Below are 9,562 nucleotides of genomic sequence, written 5' to 3' on the forward strand. Positions count from 1 at the left end.
AAAATGTTGGAAACTGTTTTTGCATGTAATTGAGGAAAATAAGTAAAATTTAATACAAAAATAAAAATCAATCAATAAAATATCTGATTTGAAATATCCAGTAGGCAATTGATGATGCAAGGTAGAAGCAATAGGGAGAGAAAATAGGGCTGCATTTATGGATCACTGAGTCATCTGCTTAGAGGTGATAGTTAAATCCATGGTAGCTGATGAGACTACAAAGAAAGAGTATAGAGGGAAAAAGGAAGAGAGCTAGGACAAAAGCTTGAGCTATAACTCATAGATAGGGAGAATAAGATGGAGGATGTAACAAGTTTGAGGAAAACCAGCAGAGAATAATATTTTTTAAAGGCTATCGCTGTATAGCTGATAACCACCACCACCACCCCCCATCATATGCTCTGGACCAAGTGAGTTACAGTGATCAATTTTGCAAACTTTGTATTTGTTGATTCCTTGAGTATTTAGATACTTAGATTTTCTCTATTATAGAATTCTTTATTACTATTGGTATAAAATTTGATATGAGAAATCCTCTTGCATTTATGTCAATAGAATACTGCTGCTTAATAGAAATATTGATATTGTTCTTTTTGCATTTAAGTCAACCTAGACTATATAACTTATTGGGTGAGTAATATGTTTGGCAATCTAGGGTAAGGTTTCCTAGGTATAGAAACTACAAGAAGCTGAATGTTTTTAATACTTCTTTAATTGGGACTATTTATCTTGAGCTATAAGGGGAGTTTGCAATTCCATTTGGTATACCATTTCAGTGACAGGAGTCCTTTGGGGGAATTTTAGGTAGTCTTTGGAATAAGATCCCAGAGGAACTTGCCAAGAGAGAAGGGGATCAATTGCCTAGTAAGGGTCCCCTAGAGAAATTTGATGTGCCCTTTAGATATAAGAGCACTAGAAAATTATGTCTAGACTCTAGCTGGATGGCTTTATGCACTGAGAAAATTCCACCTAGGATAATTTTCTCATCTGAGGGAAGGATGATATCTAGTTGACCCCAAATTCTAAATCCCTTTGGGGAGATTCAGTGTGGTTTGGAAAGATCAGTCTACATGAACCATTCGTCCTTGCTACTCTTCTCTAGGTTTTCAGGACTCTCTCCTGGTTCTCCTTCTACCTATCTAACCATTTTTTTCATCTACTTTGTGGAGTCCTCCTCCAGATCATACCCTATAACAATAGGTGCTCCTTAGAAATCACTTTCCCTTACCTTTTTTTTTTTTTTTGCTTTTGCTTATGAGTTGACAAAGGCCATTTTAGCATTAACTAAGGCTCCTAGTGAGTTTTTAGCAAGTAGTAACCTTTGGTAATATTGCTTTCCGAATAAATTGATCATTGTTTTTGAATCTGAAAAAATTATTTAGACATAACTGTGATTTTGGGGGTATATGCGAGACTAAATATGATCATGTAACATTGATTGTTTTAAGACTTTTTCCTGTATGGCACTGGAGAGGCAAATGAAAGGAAATGTTCATGCCTCCACAGAAATACCAGAGGATTTGTCTGAATTGGGAACAAAGTCTGTTCAAAATGCATCTTTCCACTTGTCAGGAATGGTAACTTTTTTCAAATGAGAAAGAGAGAGATTGATTGATCCTTCCAAATGTCATCATATAACTTTTCTGCCTTTTCTAGTTAAACTCCTCAAAAAGAGTCTCCAATAAGTACCTGCACTTTCTCTCCTGTCTTCAAAACCTCTTACAATCTTGCTTCTGACTTCATCATTCCACCAAAACTGCCATCTTCAAAATTACTAATGATCTCTTAGTTGCCAAATGCATTTACCTTTTCAGAATCCTCATTCTCCTTGACATCTCTGTAGCCTTTGACATTGTTGATCACTTCGTCTTGATATTATATTCTCTAGGTTTTCAGGACACCACTATCTCCTGGTTCTCTTTCTACCTATCTGACTTGGTAGTCTCCTCAGCTCCCATGAATTTAGTTATCAACTCTATATTAATGATTCTCAAATCTCCCTTTCTTGTCCCAGTTTCTCTGTCGATTTCCAATCTCACATCTCTAATTACCTGTCAGTCAACTCGAACTGGATATCCAGTACATATCTTAAATTCAATATTATCTTTCTCCCCAAATCCTGCCCACTCCTACCTTTCCCATTACTATAGAGGGCAATACCATTCACCTAATTCCCTAGATTTGCAACATAAAATCCATCCCAGGATTCCTCATTATATTGCCCCACCCCAATATCTAACCTAATGCCACAGCCTGCCTGTTTCACCTTTTATTTCTTGCAAACACTGCCTTCACCCTAGAGCAGGCCTTCATCTCCTCATGCTTGGATTATCACAATGCCTTCAGTGAGTTAGGCTGCCTCAAATTTCTCCCCACTCCAATCTATCCTCCATTCAGCTAATAAAATGATTTTCCTAAAGCACAGGTTTACTTATGTTACCCCTCTACTCAGTAAACTCCAGTGGCTACCTTTTGCCTCTAGGAACAAATGCAAAATGATGTTTGGTATATAAAGCCCTTCAAAACTTAACCCTTCCTACCTTCCCAGTTTCCAAAATATATTCTTTAATCCAATGACACTGACCTCCTGGTTGTCCCACAAATAAGACATACCATTGCTTTATTCAGGGCATTTTCTCTGGCTGCTCCCCATGCCTGGAAAGCTCCCTCTCCTTAACTCCATCTACCGACATCCCTGGCTTCCTTTAAATCCCAACTAAAATCCCATCTTCTACAAGAAGACTTCCTCAACTCTTACTTCTCGTGCCTTCTCTCTATTGTATCCTACTTATCTCAAATACAGTTCATTTTGTATATATTTGTTTGCATGTTGCCCCAACTCTTTAAATTTTAAATTCTTCGAGGGCAGACTCCTTTTGCCCCTTTTGTATCTAAGTTTATTGATTAATTGATAGTCTCTCCATTAAACTATGAGCTCCTTGACAGCAGGGAGCCTGTGGCTTTTCTTTGGGTCTCCAGCCCTTAGAACTGTGCCTAGCACACAGAAGGTACTCAGTAAATATTTCTTGTTTAACTGAAACTCAAACCTAAGGAGGGAGCTTTGGACTTGGAACTTTGTGTGAATAATCATATATAGCAACTGAACCAAAATCATGAACCAATACCCCTGTTTCCCCAGAGACCAAGGTGATGGAAGAGGGATTACGCTCCTGCAGTATCAAAGGGAAATGTTTGCATATGTAAACATTTCCTCTATAAAAGCTAATCTGCTAAGTGTTTAAATGGAACTGGGGTCTTTGGTCTCATAAAATTGAAGGAATGCAACTGGTGAAGACATGTTGGAATGAAGGAATATAACATGGTGAGGAGCCAATAGTAAAAATGAGGGGGACCTCCAAATCCTTAAAATACCAGAAAGTCCTATAGAAAGGGTTAAATGTAACAGACAAAACCTTTGGGCAGTGGAGGCCAGAGAATTATTGTTACTTATATACAAAATGCAAAATGCATGCATGCATTGAATAATGTATGCTATACAGAGTGATATGCTGACACAGCTAGACATGTATATATCCTGTAGTTATACATGTCAGTAGGTCTGTTTCTCTGTTTCTTTGTCTCTCTAACTAAAATAAAAATTCCCTTTAAGGCAGAGGTTGTTTCATTTTTGTCTTGCAACCCCAGTGTTTTATTTATCTTTATATATATATGTATATATATATGTATATATATATATATATATGTATATTTATTTATTTATTTATATTTATAGTGGGGCATTTAATAAAGCATTCGCTCATAATAAGTAGACACGAGTCTTCTATACAGTCCTTAGTCTTGCATTTCTTACTCCTGAACCATGTTTTCCAACATATTTTAGTTGTTTTCTCTTCTGTCCACATTAGCGTTGAAATCTCTAAGTATTAAATACTTGTTGAATTTGGAAGGCCTTATTAAGATCCATCCTCTATATCACACTCTGCAACAGACATTGGCACATAAGTGGTGATCGTATTTTTTGATAGTTTTGTTGCAAATGTTTTATAATGAGCACTATGATACAAGAACAACAAATGCTCCATAAAATGTTATTTCTTGTGGCCTTTGGAGGCACAATAAAACCAATTCTGCCAACACCTTTGCTTCTCCAAGGAAAGCACAAGACAAATCTATGGTCTATTGGTTTAATTTATAAGAAATAAGTTAAGATTTATATGATTCCACAGGACAAAGATCTTACAATTAAAAAACAAGCAACGGGGGGCAGCTGGGTAGTTCAGTGGATGAGAGCCAGGCCTAGAGACAGGAGGTTCTAGGTTCAAATCTGGTCTCAGACACTTCCCAGCTGTGTGACCCTGGGCAAGTCACTTGACCCCCATTGCCTAGCCTTTACCACTCTTCTGCCTTGGAGCCAATACACGGTATTGACTCCAAGATGGAAGGTAAGGGTTTTAAAAAAAATAAAAATAAACAAAAACAAGCAACAGTTATGGATAATAGATGATAAAAACAACTCAGACTCTTAACACCCATTGCCACAGGTACTGTGGAAAGGGAGCTGCATAGGACTGAGAACCATTTTGTACTTTTCTTTGTTTCATGGGTTACCTTGACCAAAAATGTCATTACTGGGTAGTCAGCAACTGTTGGCTTTATAGTTTGTTAAAATGCAATTACCTTTTACAGACTACTACAATAACTTCATTCCTAACTGGTCTTTCTGCAATCATAGATAATAGACAAAGACTTGGAGAATTCATAGATTTGTCCAACCACCTCATTTTATAGTTGATGAAACTCAAGCCCAGGGAAGTGAAATGACTTTTGGGGGGCTTTTCTTTGTATTCCCAGTGCTTAATAAAGTGCTTGGCACATAGTAGACATTTAATAATATTTATTTTTTGGCTGGCCTACTTCATCCAAGATCACAAAACCAGTAAGAATCAGAGGCAGGATTAGAAGCAATGTTTTCAGTGCTGTTTGCACCAACCTATCATTCCATCCCTGTCTTTAATTTCTTACCCCTTCTTCCAATCTATCCTACATTCAGTGATATGCTGGTAAATATTTAGCAGTAAGCACCCCTTCCCCAAAAATGTAAACAGAATACATTTTTAAATTAAATATTTATTGTTAACATTTTCTCTGTTACTTTCTTAAGTCTAGAAGTCAATAAAACAATAGCTGAAATCCAGTTTGTTGCATTTGTCAATTTACAAATTATAAATGCTCACACAGAAAATTTAGTCATTGGTTCTATCAAGGCCCTTCCAGCAGACTCAAGCTCACTCCTGCCTTAATCTTCCAAATGCACAGCTCTGATCATATCATTATATTAAAAAAAACTGGGCAAGTCACTTGACCCCCATTGCCTACCCTTACCAATCTTCCACCTATAAGTCAATACACAGAAGTTAAGGGTTTAAAATAAAAAAGAAAAAAAAGAAAAAAAAAAGAAAAGATCTTCGATGCCTTCCTCTTATTCTTTGTAAAATAATTAAATCCCTTAGCATGGGAAATCAGACCATCTAAAATTTAGTCCCAATCTGCCCTTTTGATCTTTCACGTATACACTTTGATATTTGGGATCATTTGGTCTAATCTTGTATGATTCTATCTCCATGCTTTTGTTTATACCATTCTACTTATTTAGAATAGACTCCCCTCCCCAAAAATCTCAATTTACACAAATTAAATTCCAAAAATTTAAGTGCCCAAGTTCAAGATGAGAAGGTTTGGCTGGGCAGCTGGAGTTATTGTGGACTGTGAGTTCAAATGAGTGAGCAGTGCAAACTCAGTCTGCATTGACAGGTGTAATGTCTGGTGAAATTAGAGTTCCTCCGTACTGTGGCCCAGACAGACCATATCTAGAGTATTATTTTCTTTTAAAGGCACATTTCAAAAATAATTTCTTGGGGGCAGCTGGGAAGCTCAGTGGATTGAGAGCCAGGCCTAGAGATGGGAGGTCCTAGGTTCAAATTTGGCCTCAGACACTTCCCAGCTGTGTGACCCTGGGCAAGTCACTTGACCCCCATTGCCCACCCTGACCACTCTTCTGCCTTGGAGCCAATACTCAGCACTGACTCCAAGAGGGAAGGTAAGGGTTTAAATAATAATAATAATTTCTTATTGATATATTATTTTTTCCATTACATAAACTTCTTTCAGTATCCCTACCCCTTCCAGAAAGTCATTTAATAATATTTTGAAAGAAAATGAAGGGGGAGGTCAACAAAATCAATTTTTAAATATCTATAATTACTTGCAATATGCCACACCTATGAATCTTCTACCCTCTGCAAATGAGTGAGATATGTTTTCTCATATCTTATCATATCTATGACTGTTCTTTACAGTTCGCAACATTCACTTCTAATTGTTTTGTGGTTCTTTCCATTTGCATTTTTGTAGAATTTTACATAGTTTTCTTGACTCTACTTACTTTGCTCTACATCAGATTTTAGAAATCTTTCCTTGCTTTTCTGTGTTCATATTTGTTACATCACAGAAATATTCCACCATGTTCATATGTCACATTTTGTTTAGCTATTCACTATTTGATGGGCATCAATTTTGTTTTCAATTCCTTGCTATTATAAAAAGTGCTACTGCAAATATTCTGGCATATATGGAGGCTTTCTTATTATCGATGGCCTCTCTAGGGTACATGCCTGGTACCAGATTTTCTGTATCAAAGGGTATGGACATTTTAGTTGCTTTATTTGCATAATTGCTCTCCAAAATGGTTATATTCGTAGCTACAATACACCAATGTGTCTGTCTTCTGTAACTGTGGTCAATTTGCAAGGTATTAGATAAAACCTTAGAATTATTTGGTTTTGCATTTATCTTGGGGGTTTGGAGCATTCTTTCCTATTGTTGTTAAGATATTGCTTTTGAGACCCATTTATTCATAACCTTTAACCATTTAGAAATGTAGATGTGTGTATATAAATGTGTATGTACCACAGCCATTGATCTTCTACCCTCTACAAAAGATACATACTAATTGTCTATATATTTTGGATATCAAACCCTTAACTGAGAAATTTAATACTAAGCCCCCCCCCCCCATTTCACACATTTAGGGGGCACATTTTTGGAAACATGTTGACAAGTTCCCCTTAAATAATATTTTGCCTTTTTTGTATTTCTTTGTAACTCCAAATACTTAACAATGCCTGACAAATGTTTGTTTACTTGATTCTGATGGCTCACAATGGTGTGGAAATCTTATGTTTTCAAAGACTATCCCTATAGAACTCAGGCTCTGATTGGACTTATCAAATCAGAAAGGGTTCAAGCATAGCTGACAATAGCTTGCATTTATCATTTGAAGTATAGGTTGTTTCAAGAAGCTCATCACTGGTTTAGTAGGAAGTTGATAACTTGTATGATTATGACAAGTCTCAGAGACCATCTACATCTACAGTTGTAATTTTTGTCAATGGAAGCAATATTTATCCTATTAAAATATTGACACTTAAAGTATTGGTAACTGGGGCAACTAAGCCACTCAGTGGATAGAGAGCTAGGCCTGGAGATGGGAGGTCCTGGGTCCAAATTTGACCTTGGACACTTTCTAAATGCTTGACACTGGGCAAGTCATTTAACCTCAAATGCCTAGCCCTTACCACAACTCTAACTTGGTGTATTGGTTTTAAGACAGAAGGTAAGATTACCCAAAAAATAAATAAAAGCATCAGTAAACTGTGAAATCCAGAGAAGGCAATTACAAGAAGATTAGAGACAACTCATGAGGAACTGCTAAAAATAACTGGAGATGTTTAGTTTGGAGAAAAGCAGTCTTAAGGACACCACAATAGTTGTCTTCATGTATAAAAAATGTTCCCAAACAGAAGAAGGACTGGATTTATTTTGCTTTGTGCCAGAGGGGGCCAAATCAGGAAGGGCAAGAGAGGCAGATTTAGTTGGGATATAAGAAAAAATTTCTTAACTATTAGAGCTATACAATAGTGGAATGGCTGACTCAAGAGGTATGTGTTCCTGATTATGGAAATCTTCAAGTAGAGATTGGATGACAATTTGTCAGTGATTGATGTTCAAGTCTAGCTGGGTTATATCAACCAATCAATGCACTATAAGCACTTACTATGTGTCAGACATTGTGCTAGATTCTAGGGATAATGAAACAGTACCTAGACTCAAAAAGCTCACATTCTATAGAGGAAAACAACTAAAAAGGTAATTTAGGGGAGGAAACCCCAACATGAGAGATCAATGAAGATCTCACATAGACAGTATTTGAGCTCAGCTCTGAGAGCAACTAGAATTCTAAGAAGGGGAAGAGGGAACAAATCTCAGGTATGGAGATTAACCTACACAAAGATACAAGAGCAAGAATAATGATATACTGGGTGTGAGAAAGAATAAGATGACTCAGTTTGACTAGACCCAAAAAGGAACTGACATGTATAAGGTTGGGAAGATAAGTTGGGACCAAGTTCTTGAAAGTTTTAACTACCAGAGTAATTTGTATTTGATCCTAGAATAGGAAGCCACTTATTCATTACTCCACTGAAACTATCTTTAAAGTTACCAACAATCACTTTTAATTGTCCAATGAAATGGCCTTTCCTCAGTCTTCATCCTCTGATTGTTCTGCAGCCTTTGACACTGTCAACCTGCTTCTCCTTCAGTCTCTTCTTTTTAGCTTTTTTGGTGACACAACTCTCTCCAGCTACTCCTACCTAATGGATAGCTTCTCAGATTCCTTCGCTGAATCTTCATCTAGGTTATACATGACTATGGGTGTCCCCCTGTCCTAGCTGATTTCTTCTTTATACTAATGTGCTCAGTGATGTCATCAGTTCCCATAGGATGAAGTCATCTCTATGCAGATGATTCTCTGATTTATCCAGCCCTAACTTCTCACATGACCTCTAAATTTTGCTTTTCCCAATCCCAATTTCACATCTCTAACTGGATATTCCATAGTCATTTAAAACTCAGTATGTTCAAAAGAGAACGTTACCTTTCCCTACCCACCCCACTTCTTTTCCTAACTTCCCTTTTACTGTCAAACTCTACCATCCTTCCATCATCCTAAATGGCTCACTCTTTTTTACCCATTTCCATTCTGCTGCCAAGTCCCATTGATTTTACCTTTTTAATGTTTTTCATATACTCTTCCTTCTTTTTTCTAATATTTCAACTACCTTGTACAGGGCCACAATGACCATTAGTACAGGTCCTTATCTCATGTCTGAACTATTTCAATAGTCTCCTGGTTACTTTCCTTGTACTCATCTCTTTTCATTCTAGTCCATTCTCCTCCACAGCTATCAGTGATCCTTCTAAAAAAGTTTTGACTACTTTACTCCTACTTCCATACAATGAACTCCTGTAGCTTCCATCATTTCCCAAAATCAAATATAAAATTCTGCTTATTTTTAAGACCCTTCAAAATGTAGTCTCTTCCTACCTTTCCAGTCTTCTTACACATTATTCTTCTACACATACTTTTTAATCCAGTTGGCATAGGCACTGTTCTTCCTCATACAGGACAGAATTTCCCAATTCAGCACTTTCACTGGGTGTGTGCCCTACCTGGAACATTCGTCCTCCTCACTTTGATTTC

Source organism: Gracilinanus agilis, chromosome 2, assembly GCF_016433145.1.
Source record: "Gracilinanus agilis isolate LMUSP501 chromosome 2, AgileGrace, whole genome shotgun sequence".
NCBI classification, from domain to species: Eukaryota; Metazoa; Chordata; class Mammalia; order Didelphimorphia; family Didelphidae; genus Gracilinanus; species Gracilinanus agilis.